The following is a 24,351-nucleotide window of genomic DNA, read 5'->3' on the forward strand; positions in this document are numbered from 1 at the left end:
AACCCAGATGTTGTTTGGTATGGATGTAATGGTTGGACAATTCGGAAATCTGTCTACTTGATCTATTGCTGTCTTGATAATTCTGTCTGTATATTCTGAAGTTGGGGGTGCTGACCTCTTTCCCCTGAACTAGGTAAAGGATACATATTTCACTGATTAAAGTAAGCTTGTTAACCCATTTTGAGTTGCTTTCCTTTATCAAAGCAGATCCAAGAACCTGTGTCAGCAGCGACCCTGGGGACGCTGGGGTGCTTGCTGCCACAATCATAAAGGCCATATTTGACTGGAAAGAAGACGGGTCTGTCATGGTGCAACAATGAATCTAGGGCATCAATAAATTGTTAAAACAACAAGAGCAAGGACTCTTGCATACTGAGTAGATCTCATAGTAAGAATTTACTGAAGGACATGAGAATTTGATAGGTGGGAAAATGGTAGATGATTGCAACACACATCTTTGGGAAAAATACTCACAACAAAGATCCAGATCTAGCCAAGAAAGAAAACAGTGTTTTTCTTCTTATATGAATCTGTTATCAATCCAGACAGAGACTACATATGACTATCTGGAGAAAAACAGGTGTGCTGGGAATGACCAGAGAGACAGACAGACTTGATGGCAAGATATCTGTGTTAAAATATTTGAAGGGCTTTCTTTTAGAGAAAGAATTACTTTTTCTGACTTGCCCTAGAAGGCAAAATGAGGAACTATGGGTGAAGGTTACAAAGAAGGTCAATTTAGGTTTTAGGTCTGGAAAAACTTATCAGAATTAGAGCTGTACAAAAGCCTCTCTCAAGTGGTAGGTTCTTCCTTAAGAGATATTCAAGCAGAAGCTGGGATTTCTTTCAGTTATAGGCTGTACTAGATGGTACCTTAAGTCCCTTCCAAATCTTAAATTTTGTTAAAACATAAACATGTATAAAATATGCATGCACATAGTGTGCATGCGATAGAGAGAGAGAGAGAGAGAGAGAGAGAGAGAGAGCGCGCGAGCGAGCACGCACATATGCTATGGTCACTAACCCCAGGCAAATTTTCAAGGAACCAGATTAGTTGGTAATACTTTCATAATTATTAGTTACTTTTAACTCTCTAACTAGATATGTCTTATAAACAAGATGGAGATGTGGGATGAATAATAGTGCAAATAAGGTAAGCTTAAACTAGCTGAACTAGACCCAAATACCAATGTCAATCTTGAGCAAGGTCTTTAGTAGAATATCGTAAGGTTCACCTTCAGTCCTATTCACTCCTATTTATGACCTATAATATGAAGGCATAGATGGAATGTATTTCAAATTTATAGAAAACAAGGAAGAAAAGAAAACTAAGATGCTAAATGACAGATGGAATTTAACTTCCTTTCTCTTGGCCTATTTCCTCGTCTGTAAAATGGCTTGACCAGATATCTTCTGAAGGTCTTCCCAACTCTACACTTATGATTTTATAATAAGAAAAAAGTTTTATAATGTGGGTTCAAAAAATAAAATGCAAAAGCACAGAACTAGGGAGTAAAGTATGGTTAGACAACAGTTAATGAGAATGAATGAGGTTATAACAAACTTAATAAATCTTTAGTGTGGTATGGTAGGGGAAAAAAAGCTCAAAGGATATGAACTAAATTTCTAAAAGCAATGAATAGAAGAAAAATTACTATAACCACTGTATTCTGCTTGGGTCAGACCACACAAAAAGATAAACTGGAATGTTTGTTTTTACAATCTAAAGAACTGAGTTTGAAATTTACCTCTGTCCATTACTACCTGCTTAACAATGGAGATATTATAGTCTTTCTAAGCTTTGCCAAGTTTTTGCTCACCTACAAAAATGAGAGGGCTGGACTGCATTATTTTTAGGACTCCTCTTCCAACAATAAATCTTGCCCCCATTTTTGAAGGAGGAGAAGGATGATGAGAAGATTCAAGGCCATACCATCCAAAGGCCAGTGGAAGAAATTGGAGATGTTTAGCCTGGAGAAGACTTGGGAAGTAAGGTTGGTAACTGTCTTCAAGAATTTGAAGAGCTATCACATGGAAGAGGGATTACAGGAGTTTCCCATCTTAGTAGAAGTGGAAAATATTTATTAGAGATGTTGTTGAGGGGATTTCTAAGGTGAGGCTTGATCTACCGTGTTCTCTTCCAATTCTGAGATCAAATGATTCTAAAATTCTTGAATTTTCCCTCACACAATTCTCTGGAAAGCCAATTGTTGGGTATCAAACTCTCAGAATCTGATACTAAGAAAAGGCCAAGAAATAATTAAGGAAGGTAGATTAAAAAAGTTGTGTGTCATATTCTTGAAATATTCCTGCCCAGTTAAGCTTTTCAACTCAATATTTTCAGTCACTATTTAAGAAATAAAGTCTATATCCTTTGTTTTTTAAGATATAGCATTATGTAATAGCAGATCAACTTAACAACAATGTATAATTTCTACATAATCAGACAAATGTAAACACACACAAGTTAAAGAAAACACTATGGGAAATCTAACAAATGAATAGTCAATTTTCATCATGCCCAGTAGTTAGTCTATGCAAAGTTGTTGTGAACGCGTAATTAGGCATACCGAACTAGTGTTCCTTGGGGAAGATACATGATTAGGTTCCTGTAAGCCTCTGGCCACATTTGCTTTAACAGTTTCTGGAGTGGTCTCATGTAGGTATCCGTGAATTTCCCCTTACTTTTTTCTGGATGTATTGTAATATTGACTCATTAACACTAAATTCATAGCCAAAAGCATTATAACTCATACCTGAAAGAAGCTTATCTAGTATTTTTTTTTCTTTATTAAGGCACATCACAGCCTTCTTGTGCCTAAGAGTACTAGACTGCACTTGGGCCCTACCCTTGGGAGTCATTGTAATGACTGAAATCACAAAAATGTGAAAGACATGGCACTAAACAGAAAGTGAAAAGGACATCTGTTTACAGTATGAGAGCTGAAACAAGAAAGCAGAGCATCATCTTGTTCAATCTCAACTGGGATCATGCACGTTGGGGACTCAAAATTTTTTGTTGCTCTGAGTATGTCCTCAAATAACCATAAAAGTACTGTGAGTATACATTTTAGCAAGTATGCAAATTACAAAATATGCAATCTGTGAATAATGAGAACTGTATACAGTAAAAATCATACTATGACACAAAAGCACCTGACAGAATTTGGTGAAATTAGAAAAAACATAATGCAAATTTCCATAGACACTGAGCTAGATGAAATTTGATTCTCAAAAATGACAAAGGCTGAAGGCCATTGTTTGTTGACCCACAACCATATTTATAGTTTGATTCACAATAATTTTAATGGCAGAGGGGATTTCTTATTTCATTTCACTATTAAGAAATACTTAAGAAAAAAATTTATAAAATTTTAAAGGAAAAAGGCAGCCTATGAACCTCATATAACTGTCACAGAATGCCTTCTCAGAGTTGAAAAAGAAAAAAAGTTGAAAAGACCTCCTTTGGCAGCCATCTATTTCAATTTGCATTCGAAAATTATCTTCTCTACATGCCCAGTAAATCATCAGTCTTTTCCTTAAAGAGATAAGTAAAGGGAACCTACTTCCTCCACAGGAAGCCTCAACAGATCTTCTGGAGGATCTACACTGAGATCCCTAATTGTCAGGTCCTGATTTCCCCCTACATAATCTAAATTTGCCTTTTGCAGCCCTCACACATTTCTCTTCATTACTATATTGTAGAGTCAAACAGAACTACCACATGTCAGCCCTTCAACTACAGCTATCATATTCATTCTAAGTCTGCTAGGAATTTCTTTCAACCATCCTAGTTCCTTCAACATATCCTCTTATGTCATTAACTTGAAACTCTTAAACAATTAATCATAGTCCTTGGATACTCTTCAGAGTAATTTGTCGCTATCCTTCCTGAAATGTAGTGCCCACAACACTCAACACAAAACTCTATTGTTTTCTGAAAAGGAAGAAAGGACACACAAAAAGACTACTACATGTACGTCTTTATTCTGGCATTTGCTTTCCTGACTTCTCTATCAAGCCACTGACATGGTCCAAATGTTTTTAAGATATCCTGGTAAGATGTTTCTCTCATCCAATTAGAGGAGAAGCATGGCATCATGGCTTAGAACTGGACTACCAAAAAACGGAAATGAAGCTTCCTAATGAAGCCAGACTGGTTCTCTGTGATCACAATAGCTTCCTTTTCTAGATATTCACTATTATAATAGGACCTACAATTTAGCTAGGATCCAAGTCAAAATTATTGATCTATAGTTTACAGACTTAATTCTTTTCCTTTCCACGAAAATCAATCACCAAGGTTTCACTAAGGACCTACTTTACGTCAGAAAATGTGCAAATACAAATAAACAATCCCTACTCAGACAGAGCTTACTTTCTAGTGGGGAACAAGTGCAAATATAAGAATATACAAACTATAAAGAGAATACACACAAATAAATACCAAATAGATAACCTAGAAAGTAGTTTGGGGAGGAGGGAAGGCAGCATTCTATTTCACACTTCTTTTACACTATCACCTATACTATTTTACACTATTTACCTCCACCCATGCTCTTTTCAGCAACTTTTTCCAGTCCCCCTCTAGATTGTTAGCACCTTAAGGGTATTACATTTCTATGCCCAGCACTTAATAAAATGCCTGACATATAGCAAGTGGTCAATCAGTACATCCACTTATCCATCCAACCATTTACTGCTTTCCCATTAGAACTATGGGAAAGGCCTGAGCACCAAGATGTAAGCTTTCACTTTTCCTTGTCCAGACTCATGAACCCATGATGTTTCTCAATAAACACCCTGAAACCATGCCCCCTTGCATATGCCCTACTCTTTCCAGCTCCCTCTTTATATGTTATATTTCTCTACATGGGCAGGGAATATCTTATTTTCTTTTATTTACATTCCCAGCATTTAGGTACAGTATACTTAGCACACAGGAAGTGCTTAATAAAGGTTTTTATGATTCACTCCTTCATTCTTTGATTCTTGAAGGCAGCATCTAAATTGAAGGGAAGAGGGACTCTTCTCAGGTGAATTAAGGGTCAATAAATAGAGATCAGAGAGGTAGGATGCTAGTATTGCTGTACAAGTAGAAGCAGCAAGATTTGGAAATTGACTAGATGAATATTAAGGTGAGGAAAAGTGAGTAGTCACGGATCATGAAGACTGGAATAGTAGTATGCTTTTGACAGAAACAAGTCAAATGTGAAAGTTCAGGTTTAGAGAGATGAGTTGTTTTGGGCATGCTGCATATATGCCATGTCTCTGGGATATCAAGTTCAAAATGTCCAAGAGGCAACAGATGGTGACGGAGAGAAACTTGGGAGAGCTTGCTTGGAGCTTAGTATATAGACTTCATTATTGAAGGCAGAATTTTGAATTTTCTAAACAGACTTATTTAGAGCAATAAAAATTTTCTCTCATGTGTCTGTCAGAATAAATTTGATGGATGTTTTTTTTTTTTACAACAAAAGTCATTTACTTAAAACTTGTAAATAGATAACACATAATATGCAATAAGTTTTCATTTGAGAAGGCTTCCAAATAGAAAGGGTTATCAATTATTTCATTAAAAGGAATAGCGCTGTCATTAGAATCTTGAAACAGTATCAACTATTTATTTACCTTAAGCAAATCAAACTCTCTAAACCTTATTTTCCTCATCTACTAAATGAGGGGATTAGAATAGATCTGGATTACCTCCACAATTTCTTCAAACTCTATGTTTTTATGAGTAATATTAATCCTAACCCCCCAAAGTTTCAATGCATATATATTTCCAAACTGCCATCTCGCAGCTTTATCTGGACTCAATGGTATAAAAACAACAAAATTGAAAGCCTTCAACATGAGATATACCGAAAATATTCAACATAAAAAAGAAATAGCAAGTTAATAATATGTTGAAAAAAAAAAAGAAAACTCTCCAAAGTTAGAGGCTTGTTTCATTAGCAGTATACAGGGAAAGATCCTCTTCAAAGACCTGTTAACTCTGAGAGGCAGACACCACATGTCTTATCTAAATTCTGTATTTCCTGGCACAGTGCTCTGTATACTTACAGAAGCTGCTGAATAAGGTCACAACCAAAAGAGCTAGAGAAATGATAACTGAAATACATATTCCTCCAAAATAGATTTGTTTGTAATGTAGTAAAACAATAACAGCTGATTTTAAAAATCCATATATGCAAATTGCTCTTTTAAGGTACTTCCTAGCACATGTTAGAAATTCAATAAACACTTTTCAAAAGAAAAGTAGCCTATGAATATGGATATATGTAGAATAATGGAAGCCAAAAGAGGAAGAATTCAAGTGGTATTATCATGTAGGTGGAAGAAGGAAAAAAATGGATTACTCCAACCTTGACTGGCCCATATGAGGATTAGAATGCTAGCTAAATAAAGGATAGCTGAAAACTGAAAATGGCATTAATACAAGTAATCTCAAGGCAAGTCATGATGGAAACAAGCCAATTTTTAATGCTAGCTAAGCACATGGCACTAGCCTGGTATATTTAAAAGGTTTCACAATGGATAGTCTGCTAATAAATCAATTAATTATTTCTATAATTAAGAATTTCCTATTTCTAAACTATTCTTCCCAAAATAAGGAAATAGGAAGCCCTTTTTTAGTCTTCAGGGTCATTGATCCATAATCTACCTATGACACACACTAGTGGATAAATAATTTTTAAACCTCTCTGAGCTTTAGTTTCTTTCTTGGTAAAGGAGGGATAATAATATCCCTCATGGTTTTCCAAACTATTGAGATAATGTATGGAAAGTGCTAGAATGAGTATTAGAAAGATAAACAGAGAACCTCATGGAAACAGAGACCAATTCAGTTAGAGGGGCAGGAATGAATTGAGAAAAAATACAACAGTTAAATTGTTTATTAAAACTTATTATAAACTTTCTATAAAAATATAGCTACATTAAACTATAGTAACTGGAGAAAAAAAATTAACCTTTTTTAATTCCACATTATGAGTACTTAAAGATAGAGATGTAAGAAAGTGTAAGGAGAAAAAAAAGAGAACCTTTTCCTCCCCTCTCTTCCTCCACAAAAATACCACACAAACACAGGAGAGATAACTGTTACTTTTAAACATATCATCAGGATTAGAACTTAAGCAGTAATTCAAAATCTCGGTTCTTCCCACTACAACAACCTACCTCTCATAGTATAATCACTGAAGAAATCTAGTGGGTTTTTTGGGTCTACATCCATAGCATTTCATGTTGCTGACCAACTGCTCATTCTTGAAATCTTGGCCTCCTTAAGTCTTTCTCTTAGCTCTCCCCATCTCTTAGGAACAAAAGGGATAAGGATTCTATAGAAGCAAGTAGGTACATATTAAAGTGTGAGACTCTGGTCAAGCTCTCGTGTATAGAAGCTGGGAAGATGTGGGGTAGGGGAGAGAAAAGGGCTGCAGAAAGGAACAAGAGCACGAAGAAACCATGAGGTGGAGAGTGGCTGAAGTTATTACACTGATAAAGTGGGAATGAAGGGAATGACCTAGGTATTTAAATTCCTGATAAAGTTGGGAAAATATTCCACAGTTTGGTAGGATGGGAAGCAGGTGGTATAGATGGACTAAATAATCCTGAAAAGAGGAAAGGTCACTGAAGGTTAGAAGAATAGTTGAGAATCAGCAATGGGGGATCAAGGTATAAGCTCCTTGAGAAAAAGAGGTCTGTACTATATTTATCTTTGAATCTCTCAGAGCACAATACCTTGTACATGAAAGGCACTCAGTGTTTCCTTAATTGGATTGTATTTTTATAGTCCATATACCAACCATTTTTTCAGTTTTTTAAATATTCAAACAATAAAATAAACTTAATGCTAAAACCAAACACAGTGGATGGAGGAGAAAATCTGGTTATTTTTGTTTCCTAAATGTTTAGATTCTGGATAATCAGAAACATACTTTAAATGGTATTAGAAAGAGAGATCTGATTTCAAGCTAGACACCCTCTGTGACTTGATGGCACACAAATGGCTAAATGCCAGAAATATATTAAAGTTCACTAATTGCTTATAACTTGATCAGCTAGTGTTACAATAATTACCACTATTATGTTACAGTATTCTGGGGTTTTAGAAGGTTCCATTAAATATTTGATAATTTTAACTCTTTAAGTCAACTCTCCATTTACGTTTAAAAGAGATATTGAAACTTGTAGTGAGGGTGGCCAGGTAGCACAGTGAGTAAGAGCACTGGCTTGACCTGGAGATTGAATCCCAGGCTCAGATACTCAGTACCACACCCAGAAATAACTGGCCGTGTAACCTTGAGCAAGTTACTTAACCCCGATTGCTTATTAAAAAAAAAAAAAAAGAAACTTGTACTGCTTTGGTTAAATTATGTCATATAGATTAGTTATAAGGTATCTAGATATACAATAAAGGAAAATTATTTTGTTCTCATTTTAGATTTAAAAGTGACCTTAGAGATCAGTCAGTCCAATACTTCATTATTTACAGGTAACAACTAAGACCCAGAGACTTTATTAAAATTTGAATCTAGGAACTGATGCAAATTATATAGTCCAGGCCCCTAGATTCCTACCATTGAAATTCTTTTTTCATTACACCTTGCTGCTCTCAGAAAATCACTAATTCTCTGAGTTAGAAGGGACTTCGGAGGCTATGTAATTCAAACCTATATTTTGAATCTCCTTCCTACTTCATGCCCCTGCTTTTATTCATCCAATCTTTGTAACAAGGACCTTCAGTAAAGGGAAAACTTCCCAAGGCAGTAACTCACTCTATTTTAAGGGGTCTAAAATTACAAATGATTTCCTTACATAAAGTCCGAAAACCATTCCTCTTGGCAGAGGAAATAAATTAAGAGTTGAGCTCTACCTGCTCTTTCTTGGCCATTATCACATCCCATCCACTTCAAGAGACCTATCCCATACCTCTTTGATCCCCACAATCTTTTCCCCTTAATATAAGCTAAAACTTCCTCCCTCGTCCCAGTTCATTACAAACTTGAGCATTCCTGACACTATTCTCACATTTCCAAGCCACACTTTTGTATTCCTTGTTCATTACATTAATTCTTTCTCCTGATCTCTTCAGACAAATGCTTTTTCTTCATCAGTATTCTCTGAGTCTGCAAAATTTCACTCCCAAGGGCTTTCCATTAACTCCTGGGCTGACTCCTACACAAAACCCTGAGCCATTAGACCGATTAGACACATTCACTTCCAATCTGTTGTAAGATTTGTCCATTTTATTTCTCATGCAGGCCCCCTTCTCTCCTGTCACAATCCCAGTGTGGGCTCTCATCACCTCCCATCTTTTAAGAAGAGAAGTGGTACAGCTGATGGGTTTCAGGACATGGAATCAAGAAGACCTAAATTCAAATCTAGCCTCAGACAATTATGAGCTATGTGACCCTGGTTAAGTTATTTAACTTGTCAATCACAGTTTCCTCATCTGTAAAATGGTGATAATACAAGCTCCTACACCTCCTAGGGTTGTTGTAAGGATCAAATGAGATCAAATATGTAAAGAACTCTGCAAACCTTTAGCACAATATAAACTATGGCTATTATTATCTCCATCTCCCTTTCCATTAGTTCTTTTCTATCCACCTAAAAAAAAGTGTTCAGAACTTCTTCCATTCTAAGTTATCCTTCCATTTACCTTGTTATCCTGCATTGATTTAGTATTATACCTCTTAGATGTGTTCCGGGAAACTAAATCAAATTCTTTTATCAAATGACGGCCCTTCAAATACTCAAGAGCTTTCATGTCTTCCCCAAATTCTCCTTTCCAGGTACAAAATTACACCAGGTCCTTCAAACAGATCTTAGCGTGAGATGTTCTGAAATCCTTCATTATCTTGTTTTTCCTCCTTTGTCAGTCGACAAGCATATATTAAATGCCTACTATGTGCCAAGAACTGTGCTAAGCACAGGATATTAAGACATGTTTTGCTTTCCATGAGCTCACAACCTAAATTGTGAAGACAATATAAATAACCATGTAGGAAAACAAGCTATATAGAGGACAAATTGGCATTAATCAACTAAGGGAAGAGACTAGAATTAAGAGGGTTTGGGAAGGGCATCCTATAGATGGTGGGATTTTGGCTGGGACTTGAAGGAAACCAGAAGGCAAAAATGAGGAGAAAGACAGCTTCATACATGGGGGCCAGTTAGTGAAAATGCCTGGAGTTGGAAGATAGAATGTATTGTTCTAGGAATAACAAGGAGGCCAATGTACCTGGATCCAAGATTACATTGGAGGGGATGTTATAATGCTGGAGGTGAGAGTCACTAGAATTTACTGGGGGCATAGGGGGAGAAGAACATTGTCAGATCTATACTTTAGGTTAGGAAGATGACTCTGACAGCAAGTGGAGATTGGACTTAAGAGGGAAGAGATTTGTAGTAGGCAGACCAACCAGCAGGTTCTATAGTAGCTTCAGAGGAAAGTCAGAGATCAGGCAAGAGATAGGGCATGATGTCATGTCCTCTGGTCATTTTAACAACTTCTTAGTCTTTCCTAAAATCTGAAAGTTGGAACAGGGCACAACATGGTAAAGATTTATCCCATTACATCCCACTCTTCTTAGGAAATGCTTCATTTCACATGCTAGCAATAAGACAACCTCTGCTTGAAAAGTCTAGTAATTGGGACCTCATTACCTCCTGAAGCATATAATTTTATTTTCTAACAACTCAATTTTTTTTTTTAAAGCAATTGGGGTTAAGTAACTTGCTCAAGGTTACACGGCCAGTTATTTTTGTGTGGGTGCTGAGTATCTAAGCCGGAACTGATCCTCGGTCTCCCAACACCGGGGCCAACACTCTTACTCACTTACCTGGCCGCATCTAACAACTCATTTTTAAAAGTGTTTTCTTCTACTGAGCAATACCTCTTCATTTAATTTTCACTCATTAGTCTCAGTCAACATTTCCACCAGCTTAAAACCTACTCAGTTTTCCAAGTTCTGATGAGATGTCTCATCTTCCAGCAAAAATCCACCAGTATTCACTAAGTGCTTCCTATACCACATGCTGGAGACACAGTGGAAGGCAAAAAAAACCATCCCTGTCTTCCAAGAGCTTAGTCTGACATAGGAAATGGCTTATAACGAAACTGAAAATCGAGATATAGATATAAAGTTAGATGGAAAGTAACAGGTGATGACATAGCAGTTAGGGGAAAAAAGTAAAGGTGGAAAAGAATACTACACGTCACTAACAATGCCAACTTTACTCCAGTTTCCCTGAGCTTTTAGCCTAAACTCCTGGATTGGCCTTCATTATAAAGGAATTATAAGTAATAATAATATCATCACCCTCAGTTTTCTAAATTCTAATTCCATGATTGCTTCTATAGGAAATGGGAAAAAAATGGGAAATAAGCATCAAGGCCCACAGACACCAGAACTGCCTTTCACTAATTGCCCCAACAGTCTTGAAAGATAAACAAAGAAAGCTGAATTTGACTGCAACCCTCAGTTTGTTGTTGTCATTATTACAACTCTCTTCCACTATTTGGTATCCCATGGATAGCAGCACAGAAAATCTTAACTCAATCCATCCACCCAATTTCTACCACCACCTTACTTTATTAGCTATACTGTACGGGGTTCCATATTTGTAGGCAGATGGTGGCATTCATTTATCATCTAGATGACTGGGTATTAATGGGCATGTAAAAGTAGCCGTTTGGGGACAGCTGATTCTGGCAGCTTTTCTTCCAGACTGCAGAAACCAAGGCTTCAAGGAAGGACTGATTTTGTTAAGTCTTGGCTTTTGTCCTTTGTGATTTGTCCCAGTATTTATTAGTATGGCCAGGCCCTGGCAGCCAGAAATTTGGATTTCAGGCAAAAGACTAAAATTGAGAAAGGAAGCATTCCTTTCATGCCTACCAAAGGGACAAAAGAATAGGATACAGCTTGGGTGGGTGCAGAGTTGCTTGTTAAGAGAATGAGACAAAATCTAATTCAGAACTGTTTTATGTTTGGAGATTAAAACAAATCAACCAGTAAATAATTGATGACATTTATACAGCTCTTTAAGGTTTGGTAGGCTTTTTACATCATCAACAAAGACTAATGTTACCATAGCATTTTCCCAGGAAAGCCCTATCTATGTCTTTGGTGACAAATTCTCCAAAAATTACCTCAAAAGCAGTGAGGTTTGAGGCGGCTAGGTGGGGCAGTGAATAGAGCACCGGCCTCAGACACTTGACACAATTACTAGCCGTGTGACTTTGGGCAAGTCACTTAACCCCAATTGCCCTCCAAAAAGAAAAAGGAAAAAAAAAAGCAGTGAGGGTCACAGCCAGCCAATTCACTTTTTTCACAACAATTTAACAACAACAACAAAAAAAATTTACTAAAGGTGTATGGCAACTGCCATTAGCACTGGTAAAGGAAGAATCCAAACGAAGGAAATCACTGATCCTTTATGCATTATAGGATATTAAGGACAAAAAATAAAGTGTTTCTTTCAAAAATTTAAAAGGTTATCATATGGAAGAGTACAACCATGACAGGCAAAAGGAAGCTGGCAAACTATGTAACGCATGATTATTTACAAAAAATTAATACTTATTTTAGACAAGAAAAAAGGAAACTGGTCACTGTAGCCTTACTACAGAATTGAACTGGGTCCCTCACTGTGTGACAACCTCAACAGTAAAACATAAAAATCAAGAACTTAATGAAAATGTCCCCAGAGAGATGTTATCATAAGTTTTACTGATTTTATTTATTTTTAGTACTATATTACTGTGGATTTTTATAGCTTAGTATAATTTACATCTGACTTATGAAAACAATACTTCAAAATTTAAGAAGTTCTCCAAGCTTTCTTATGATTCTCTATATACCACACTGCTTCCTAAAGCCAACAGATACATTTTGTTTGACACACATGCACATTATATCTTTGGATGAACCTGGACTATATCTATTTTGCAATTCTTTTCTTTCTTTATTGCAATTCTTTCTTTAATATTTATAAACCAAAGGTGGTGACAAAGCACTGAATGTGGCATTACTTATTACTCTACTCATATACGATGCAAACCCCTGAATGAAGAGCCATATTTAATGGGAAGCTACATGCTACAATCCACCTTCATAGGGTTTTACTTCAGTATGACTCACCAAAAATACACAGTAGCATCTCTCCTCTATATGAATAAATATATGTGGTGATAAGAATATGCAGTCATCAATGATGACACATAGTACATTAATATGCCCTTAACCCTTTTAATTTGACTCTTTAGAAGCATAAAATCTTTGCTACCTTCATAATTATAAACTTTCTCAAATTACATTTCATGAAGTAATTCAACATGAAATTTCTATGCATCAACCAGGAGTGACAATGTCCCTCAGGGAGGTTTACTTAAACACTAGTCTTTTAAAAAGTATAGAGTAGCCATAGTTTCACAAAATGACCCAACAAATCCAATAATGGCATTAAAATTCAAAACAGACCAGCAGAAGGGTACTTATTTGAAGTAAAGGATTTTAAAAAGCATTTAACTATCACATTAAAGTTCACTTCAGAATTTAGAAGAGCTATTAAAAAATATTGACCTAATGGGCTATTATCACCTTTGAAGAGCTTTCACTTCTGAAATAAAGAATTAAAATTACTTTCAATTTTTAAAAAATTTAGATACTACAGGATTATCTATTACAACATCTTCACAGTCATAATAGCTGGTCTTGTGGTGTGTTTATTGATTAGAATTATAAATAATATGCTACTAAACCCTTTTTCCTGAATGTCAAATAATAAAAACCTACTACGATGCAAGAACTTGGAATTTGGGAGCTTAGAGGCATTTTAAAGTACAGAATGAAAAAGGACTAAGTAAAATTTGATAAGGGAACAAAATAAACGGAAAAGTTATAGACTGGCTATCCTCTCTATATTCTATAATATTATAATTCTATAATGATAGAACAACCAAGTTATTTCCAATATATCTTGTGGACAGTTATAAAGATGTTTTTGTAGAAAATTTGCTGTGTCCAAATCAATAACCAATAACTCACATTTATATGGTGTTTAAAGGCTATGTTAGAAAGTACTTGCTTAAAAACAGTCCTGGTGGTTAGTTAACTTAAGCATTATTACCCCTACTTTTCAAAGAAAAAAAATGAGGCTCATTCTAGTTTTAATAATTAAAGGACATAAATACAACATTTGATATATACTCCAAAATGTGCTACATCACAAAATTAAAAAGGTACACAAAACTCTGGGCTGCTAGGTAACTAACAGTCACTAAACACTACAAGCTGGCTGATAGTAAAGAAACAAGGCCTTAATATACAGTGCCAGCCCTATTTTACCACAATATTCAGAGAATCAGAGATTCAAAGCCCAGCTACTCTCTGAACACCTAGAAAAGGAATGACTATTTTTTTCCATTCTTGATATAAACCAAGACCTAAATCAAAGCTTGGTAGGATGGCTACAAAACTGCATCATAAACAGTCAAGGCTTGAACAAAGCAAGTGAGAATGACTACATGAAGCAGTAATACCCTAATACTCTTAGTTTTAGTCTCTACAGAGAAATCTTACTACCTGCCCTTTTAGAAGCACAGTAATTCAAATACATTTAACTTTTTGATAGTTCTGAATCTGAAGTCTCCTTACTAAAACACCGAAAAAAAAAAATCGTATTTAAAAACACTTCCATTTTCCAGTCTTACTCTCCCCCTAAAGTTATACTAAGATAGCAAAAGGAGAAAAAGGAAACTGAGGTTAGTGTTTCCATCTCCTGACAATCAAAGGTTTAAGGTTTTTCAATAGCTTTAGTTACCTATGTAAATTTAAATACTCTTAGATCTATACAACAAGAAGTCAAAAGGATGCTATCTTAGGAGCTGTTTTAATTTATGGGCATGACATTCAGCAGTCAGTCTTTATAACCATTTTTATCCTTGTTAGATCATAGGAGGATCCGCAGAGAAAAGATTATTTATATTTGCAAATGGCTGAGTCCTAATCATGGTAAACAAAACAATGAAAAGTACTTTTCTGACCTAGGTAAAATTATAGTAAAATTCCATTATTAACCTTTAGCAGTAAACTTCCAAAATATAAAATAGTATATAACAGGAACACAATTAGATATAAAGGCAGAAACAACAAAATTTTAGAGATAGGAGAGACCCAAGCAAGAAAAGTGACTGTAGTCATCCTCACTTTCCACATGAGCATACCCAGAAAAGTAAAATAATTTGTTCCAAGTTACATAGCTCATTAGTGGCAAAACTGAGACTCTAATTCAGTTTTCTTCATTTTTTGTCTTTAGAGTGCTTTCCATTATACCATGTTCCTAAAATTCAAACAAATAAGAAAAAGTTTTCTAATGAAGACTTTTTACTACATTTTTCTGAAATGCTGCCTGTAAAGCAAAATTCCTTATAATGAACATTGTCTTTCAACTGACAAATATTAAAGAATCATTCATCTAACAGAAAAAACAAACAAGCAAACAAAAAGGCAAGGTGGATAGTGGAATACAGAGTAGAAATGGAAAGCAGAGGGTAAACATGGAACAGCAATACAAGAGTGAATATGACAGAGAAAAGGATATTATACTGTGGATAATCCATCTTCTCCCTATTTCTCTTGTCTATTTTTTTCTCTCAGAGTATTAAGTGTGAAATGTATAAAATGATGAGTTAATCACTATTCTCCATGATTATCACAGCCACATCAGTTGTAGAACCCATTATACTAACAATTAGAGAAATAGCTTATTCAGCTGGAAGGACAGGATGGGACTTCACACAAAGCCAGAGTGTTTTTTTCTTATCCTTCAGTTTTTAAACCAACAGAGCAAAAGTCTATGATACAAAGCTAATGTTTAAAATAATTCAAAATCACAACAGAAGTGTCAAGAATATACCTAAGTTACACTACACTTAAGTTTCCTATTGACTAGCTTTTGAGAGATTTATCCTGAAGTTCAGAAACCTCTAGGTCTAGGCTCTGAGTGACCCATTTCATCATCCTTGCACCTCAAAGTTATCTGTGAGATTCAATATACTCTAATGAGAAAACAAATACTGTTATCTTTAAAACAGTTTCCAGTTTTGATTTGTCCTTTTATTCCATTCCAAGAAATTATCTACACTTTCTCCCACCCCTCCCCCTTTCTGTGCTAAAGTTGCTATTAAAAAAAAAGAAATCATGGGTTTGGCTAGGTGGCACAATGAGTAAAGCACCAGCCCTGGAGTAAGGAGAACCTGAGTTCAGTTGCGGCCTCAGACACTTAACACCCACACAAAAATACTAGCCATGTAACCTTGGGCAAGTTACTTAACCCCAATTGCCCTCCAAAAGGCAAAAAAAAAAAAGAACAAGAAGAAATCAGTATTTAATTTAAAACAACTTCTTATTGATCTTAACCACCTTCTAACTTAGAGGTCTTCACTGGAAGATGTGATGCCATATTTTAGTAGGGAAACCCCTAGTCACAGAGCTTTCCTTCCCAGTCAGGTCACAAGCTTGTTAAAATAAGTCTCACTTCATAAATCTTTAACTATGAGGTTAGTAATGTTTTCTGGGTATAGGATAGAGAAAAAAACAGTATGTCATTCACAATTTGAAACATGAAATCATTCTAGAAATTAATATATTTCTAAAGCACAGTGCAAGGAAGAAAAATTAGCAAATTTATTAGATGAAAATGCTAGAATTCCATAAGTCCTGTGCATTGAAAATTGTAATCAAGTAAAGGCTTTCTTTTTCTTACACCTTTTAGAAATGACAAATGAAGTACAATTCTTAAACTTGCTGTGACCATTATGAATTAGTTTCTATCCTGACATTTCCCTAGGGATGAACAAAAATGCAAAAATTACTGGAAGAGAGAGAAGCCAGACACTCTATGGATGAGAAAGACACACTGTCTTAGGGATTGAGGAGACCCTGAAAAGGTCAGTTAATAAAGTCTCAAACAAATACTCACCCCCTCAGACTGAGCCATTCAGATCCCAATCAGGAAAGCATTTATTAAGCTTCTGTGTACTCAGACAAGACCACAACTGACAATATTAGTCATTATATTACTCATATTCACTCTCTTATCTGTCCCTGTAATCTCCCAGATTTTGACCCTTGCCTACCCCTCCAGTCTCTTCCAATTAAGTCCTGTCCCCAAGTATCTCTAAGGATAAGGTACTACCTCCAACCATTTTTATGCCTTTAATTAATGTATCCCTCCATTTCTGTCCTTGATATCTAATTCCCTCCGGGAACTTCTCTCCTTATTCTCATCTTCAATCTCTCTTCAAGCTCACCATCCTTTCTCAAAGAGGAACACATTTCTTATTTTACTGTAATTATCCTCATTCTAGTTTTGGTTATCTTTCACCTGAACTACTTCCAGTTTTGCCCTACTATAAAAGAAATCAAGGATCAGTCAATAGTCATGACTAATGTTCAGATTAGTTGTCAATATATAGATCTTATGCTATATATTATAGATGTTAATCTTCACTACTGGTTCATTATAATGCTGCTCTCTAATCCATTCAGCAATAATAAAATTTTAAGGGGCGGCCAGGTAGCACAGCAAGTAAGAGCACCGGCCCCAGAGTCGGGATGACCTGGCATCAAATCTGGGCTCAGACACTTAGCACCCACCCAGAAACACCTGGCCATGTAACCTTGAGTAAGTTACTTAACCCCAATTACTTAAAAAAAAAAAAAAACTTTATAAGTGAAATTCAATTGTAATGCAATATTTAAAATAAATAAATCCATTCAGTGTTTTGGAACACATCATAGACAGGTTTCAGTGTACACAAAAATGAATTAACTTAAAAAAGACAATACAGTAACATGATTTACTCACTTTTTTAAAACACAGGATATTTTTGCTCAGAATATTCTAAATGCCCAAGAATATTTGGTTTAGCTAAATCAAAATTCAATTCAACATACTTTTATTAAAGGCATTTTAACAAAAGCTTATTCTGAAGGCTGTAAATTATGTAAAATAAATTATATATACACACATATTTAAACAGTATTTTATACAATCTAAAACCATATCTATGCGCTTTAAATAAATCACCTAATTTAAAAAGCATGGTATAATTTGTTTTCTTAAAACCTCAATGTTATACACAGACACGCCCACCCACCCATGTGGTATTTTATTTCTACTAGACATCATTTTATTGCTAGATATTCCAAACCAGGAAAAATGAATTCTGCTACAGATTACAAAGAACAAACAACTACTCTGATTGGTTAGCTGGACAATGTGTGTGAAAAATGAGCAAGAAAATACAATGGGAATGACAACTTAATCTTCATCTCAAATGCAGCAGTTATGAAAACATTTATGTTAGGACAGGAAGTCAAACAGATTTATCAGCGAACTGGTTAGTAGTCTGACAGAAATTAAATTTAGACCAACACTTTACATTATATATTAAGATCCAAAATACATGACCTAAATATAAGAAGTCCTATCATAAAAAAAATTAGAAGAAAAAGAAATTACTTTTCAAAACTATGGATAGCAAACAGTGATTAAAGGTGATAGACTACAGAAAAGAAAAAATGGTGAGTTTTGATCTCATACATTTCTGCACAAATTTAATGTGGGAAAAATCAGAGGGGAAACAGGTAACTGAAAAAAATCTTCACAAGATTTTTTTTGGGGGGGTGGATTGGTTTTAAAGGTCTTATGCCTAAGATATATAAAGAATTGATTCAAACTTGTAAGATTAAGAGCCATTACACAACAAAGTTCAAGGAATACAAAGAATGAAGATGAACCATACCACTCACCTCTTGATGGAGAGGCAATGAATTTTAAAATGCAGAATGAGATGTTTATGGACCTAGCTAATGTGGGAGTTTCTTTTGCTGGACTATGTAGATATATGATGAGGAATTTTTTTTTTAATTTGGTCAACAATGATGGGGGTAGGAGAGATAGGTTAATAAAATTAAACTAATGAACTATTTCAATGTCTGATCATAGTGTATATCTAGATGCCAATTATGTATCCAATGAATACTAATGGAAATATATTTTTCATTTGGATTGTTCCCAAAATAGCAACACTTTAAAAAAAATTTATTTAGTTTTTAGCCGCAGTAAAAAAACAATTTTTAACAATCGTTTTTAAAACTTTGAGGTCCAAATTCTCTCCCTCCCCCCCCCCAAATTGAGAAGGCAGGCAATTCGATATAATTATACATGTAGCAACACTTTATCTTAATGATAAATGGGCAGCTAGGTGGCACAGGGGATTGAGTACCAGGCCTGAAGTCAAGATTCATCTTCCTGGGTTCAAATCTGGCCTCAGACACTTACTAGCTGTGTGACCACGAACAAGTCACTTAACCCTGTTTGCCTCAGTTTCCTCATTTGTAAAATGAGTTAGAGAAGAAAATGGCAAATCACTCTAGTAACTTTGCCAAGGAAACCCCCCAAATGGGGTCACAGAGTTGGATACAACTAATCTTAATATCTTTTGTTTACTCTAGCCTGCATATCCATCATCTCAAGAAACCACTGTTTTACAGTCCCAATATTGTATTCATCTCTCGCATCATAAGAACATCCCCTTTCAATATCACACAAGTATTAGAAAATGGGGGAGCAAAAAGATGGTGGATTAACAGAATAAATTCCAACCCAACTCTCCTCCAAAAAGATCTAGAAAATGTACCGGATCCAATCCTGACTGAAAGTTGCATGCATCCGTGCAGAGCACACAAAGAAGCAGAGGTGCATCCCAGACCAGGGAGCAACAATCAGACTTTGCCCTGGATCAGATCACTTGAGAAGCACTGAGAGCTTGAAGGTCTTCAGTCTGAACTCTCCCTACCAGCATAACACTATAGCCAATACCCTAAAGAAAGCAGCAGCAGAACCACCAAGACAATCCCTCCAGATGGAGGCAGAGCCTGGCCAACATACAGTCTAAAGTCAGGAAGTAGACTGAAGAATAAGCAAGCAAACAACCAAAAAAGAACTGCACCAAAAAATCTGTCACAGTAACAGAGCCTTTCAAGATACAAAAACCCAAAAGACAATAATGACTCCAAAACATCTACTAATCTACAAGCAAAAGCTCAAGAAAAACAGCTCGGGCAAAAATTCAACTAGAATTCCTAAAAGAATTAAGTAAGAATTAAAAAGTTTCTATTATTAAAAAAAAGACAAAATAGCAGTGCTAAAGGAAAAAACTAGAAGAGAAATGAGAGCAATGGAAGAAAAAATTTAAAAGGGCATTAACAGCTTAGAACAAGATGTACAAAACCTTATCCAAGAAACAAACTCGCTGAAAAGAATGGACTATAAACTGAAGCCAATGATTCCATAATACAACATAAAATATTAACAAGATCAAAAGATTGAAAAAATAGAACTAAGATCTCACAGCAAAAACAAATGATCTATAGTTTGAAAAAATTAAGAATAACACCTATATTAAGAAATATTGATGTATAAAATCTGAAATAATTATATAGTATTAGAATGATCAGTAACATCCTCAAAGAAACCCCACAACAAAAACTCTCAAGAACATTTGAGTCAAAACCCAAAATTTTCTATCTAGGTTAAAAAAAATACTTTTAAGTATCCAGAAATTAAGAATTCAAGTACTGAGAATCTAGTTAGATTCACATATGATCTTGCTACCACCAATATAATGAAGTGGAGAGCTTGAAATGATATTCCAGAAGGCAAAGGATAAAGGGTTAAAGCCAAGAATAACTATCCAGCAAACTGAATATAAATTATAGGGAAACAGATTATTGTGGTACTTTAGGGTTGGAGCACTCATTGCTGTGGCAGAAACAGATATTATGACATGTCATGCCATGCGTATCTTTGGAATTCAAAATCTCAACATGTACACCTTTATGACTGTAGTTGCAAAAATGTCCCTTAAGACAGCTCACTCTGGCAAAGGGCAGAAACAGTTCACATTCTATTATTTGTAAAATCACAACTGTTCAACTTCTTTATTCTCAATGAACAATTTAAATAGTATTTAAATAGTTTGGGCAACCTAAAATCAAATGTACATGATGCAATGAAACACTAAAAACCCACGTAGTTAAGCTTTTTTTTTTTTAAAGAAATTTTTACTTTTGTAATTAAAAAAAATATTTATCACACAAGGTGCTATTAAAACAGTTAACAGGGAAATGAAATAATGATTAGCTTTGTTTAATGTCTCGTGAAATTTTCAGGAACAATCCTGTTAAGAACATGAGTAATAAGCTAATTTAAGTGAAATAAAAGTTTCATGAATGAACTCTTCCAGAAAATAAAAGGACAAGTTCATCATTTAAATTGCTCAATGGAGGAAAACACACAGAGTAGGATACAGAAATACTAACCAGGGGAAAAGGAAGTAAAGTTGAGAAGGGAGCAAGGGGAGAATAAATTAAGGAAGGGATTAGTCCAAAGTAAAATAAGCAATAATTAAAGATAAACAAAAATGTTTAGAGCAGCTCTTTTTGTGGTGGCAAAGAACCAGTAACTAATGAACAAGTTAAAAGATATGAATGTGACAGAACATTATTGTGCTGTAAAAATTATAAAGAGGATGGTTTCTGAAAAATTTTGTATGAAATGATGCAGTGAAGTGAGCAGAACTAGAATAACAAGTTATATACAATGACAATATCATAAAGACAAAGAACTTTGAAAGACTCAAGATCAATAATTACCAGTTTATTAATCAACTATAATTATAGAGGACTCATGATCAAATATGTTACTCATCTACTGATAGGACTCAAAATTTAAAATGAGATAAAATTTTTCAAGTTTTTTGTTTTGCTAGACTACTTGTTTGTAACAGGTTTTATTTTTCTTTCTTAGTTGGGAGAGGAGGGAGAAAGAGAAGGTTGATTTTTGTTGATTAGAAAATAATTTGAAAAAGAAAACAGGAGAACAAATTTAAAAACTGAAGCTATGTTCATGGAAATTATTTATCTTGCATTACAACAGATTTTTTAATAGCAGCTTTTCATATCAAGATGATATATTATATATATATATATTATATATACACACACACACACACATAGAGATTTATTTAATGATGAATTGTCTCACAACTATTTTAGATGTTTATCCTTACTGAAATAGACAGTAAGTCTTTTAGTTAAGGAATTAAGCTTACAGCCCTAATCTAGCTAAATGGTAGCAAAAAGTGCCAGTCTACTGAATCTTAAAGTCCTCTAAAACCAGTTCTAGGACTTACTTATACATGAAAAACAAACTGATTAAGAACAAATTCTTATCTCAACAGAAAAACAACAAAAAAGGTGTTCCATTTTCATTCCACACAAATCTTAATTTTCAGTTCCAATCTATTTTATCACAGTGTATTCTTATGTGTAAAATAAAATTTCCTGCATTTTTTCTATGCTTACTAATATCTAGTTATTAGCCAGAAATTTTCTTCCATTTTCTAAAGGAGCTGTCTTTCTGCTTCCTAATAAGATTTTGTTTTTGTTGTACCACCATATAATTTAACCACAATTTCAGCCTTTTTGTTTTCTTCATATTTTAATCTATGTGCCATGGTACAAAAAGTCCTACTTTAAAGACAGAGGAATGGTCTATATCCTTGTTAGATATTAGTTTCCACCAGATGGCTTCTTATTACTGATTCAGAATGTTTCTACAAGGCTTTTTAAACAGATGTCACCACATAATTGAAAACCACCCTTCAGGGGGACCTACAAAGACCTCTTGGAGCTTTCAAAAACTTATTGAGTATTTTTCAGGAGAGACACTGAAGCACAGCAAAAAGAGCACTGAACTGAGCCAAGAGATTCTGTGTCTTCTGGTTCTGCCTGGATGGGCAACCTGGTCTTCATATTTAACCTAATGTAATTTTTGCTACTCAAGGTCTTTATATGGAATTATTTTCTTTCCCATACTTAAGCATATATGGGCATGATATTTTTTTAAAAAGCTACCTTATTTTTAAGGATACCTTTTGTTTTTGTATCACATTTCTTTCCAAATATATCCTGGTCACTGATATTCAGGAAGATACTCCTTATAAAGAGTTGAGAAACCAACATATTGATGACATCTGCCAATATGTGCAACATTCTGCACAATTCCCCACTTTTACAAAGTCATGACTTAATGATTCAATAGTAGTCTAAAAGATGCTATACCATTGATAATTTGTATTTAATATTTTAAAAGTACTATTCAGATGCCCAATTTATTTTATTCAAGGTGATAGATATTTTATTCAAGGTGATAAGATGATTCGTCAACCAAAACTAATTTTAAACACTGCTTTCTAAAAACTATTTATAAAAATTGCCTCCCCCCATCTATATCATCTTAAATAGTAAATGAAAAGTACTGTAGAAACACAAAATTAAAAGCTGAAAAAAGACCTTAAAGATGATCCAGTCCAATAAACTAATTTGAAATGTCATTTATATGTGTGTCAATATATACTCTCACTATGCTCTTTCTTACGTATGCACAAATGCTGTATGATCCTCAACACGTCACAATTTCATTTGGAGAAAAGGTGCCAATATAAATTGGTATCTTTGGTTACTTGAAGTTTTCCAGACCAATAATACCACATGTCTAAACCTCCCCCATTTAAAAAAATAAAACATTTATGTAGGGTTCTAAAATTTCCACTTCCCCCACAATCATGTTCCTATACACACATATTATATAACTGCCAAAATCAAATGTTTTCCATCTACTCACAGGATTCTATAATTAATCAATGATCATCCTTTCCTAAGCCAAATGAACAATTCATGTACTATAAGCACCAATGTGTGAGGAATTATTTGGACAGACAACATTCTTGGAAGCTGGTATAAAAAAATACAGGAACAAAGACACAAAATCACACACATTCTAGTTTCTTTCAATAAGACCTGAAAGGTAAAAAGTGACACAAATTTTAATTTCTGTAAGTTGAAATTAAATGTTCATTAAAAATTTTAAGCAAGGGGCGGCTAGGTGTCACAGTGAATAAAGTACTAGACCTGGAGTCAGGAAGACCTGAGTTCAAAGCTGGCCTCAAACACTTAACAATTACTATCCCTGTGACCTTGGGCAATCACAACACCAATTGCCCTGCCCTCCCCCCTCCAAAAAGCTAAATAAATAAATTTAAGCAAAAAAGGGCTTCTCTAGGTTAAAAATTCTGTCATATCTATAGGAACCATATGCAAAACATTTTATTCTATAACATAAGCTTCTTAAAATTCTGAACCTTTTCTTTAAAAAGCAAAGCAAAAAAAGGGGGGGCACGATACTTCAAAGAATAAACAAAACTGCCAA

The 24,351-nt window shown here is 34.8% G+C and overlaps 1 protein-coding gene and 1 long non-coding RNA gene across 7 annotated transcripts in view; both read right to left on the reverse strand.

Moving 5' to 3' along the window:
- The window catches only part of WAPL (WAPL cohesin release factor), a 112,058-nt gene that overhangs the window by 42,153 nt on the left and 45,554 nt on the right, over positions 1–24,351 (reverse strand). The gene's annotated exons all lie outside the window — the stretch shown is intronic.
- Positions 5,459–24,349, reverse strand: LOC138148594 (uncharacterized). The gene is made up of 2 exons (XR_011165100.1): positions 10,851–24,349; positions 5,459–8,290 (listed from the first exon to the last, which is right to left on the reverse strand). It is a non-coding gene; the product is annotated as an uncharacterized lncRNA (long non-coding RNA).

The sequence above is a fragment of the Petaurus breviceps genome, unplaced genomic scaffold (genome assembly GCF_028583685.1).
Source record: "Petaurus breviceps papuanus isolate PSGF00001 unplaced genomic scaffold, PetGlider_PUasm1.0 90825, whole genome shotgun sequence".
Lineage (NCBI taxonomy): Eukaryota > Metazoa > Chordata > Mammalia > Diprotodontia > Petauridae > Petaurus > Petaurus breviceps.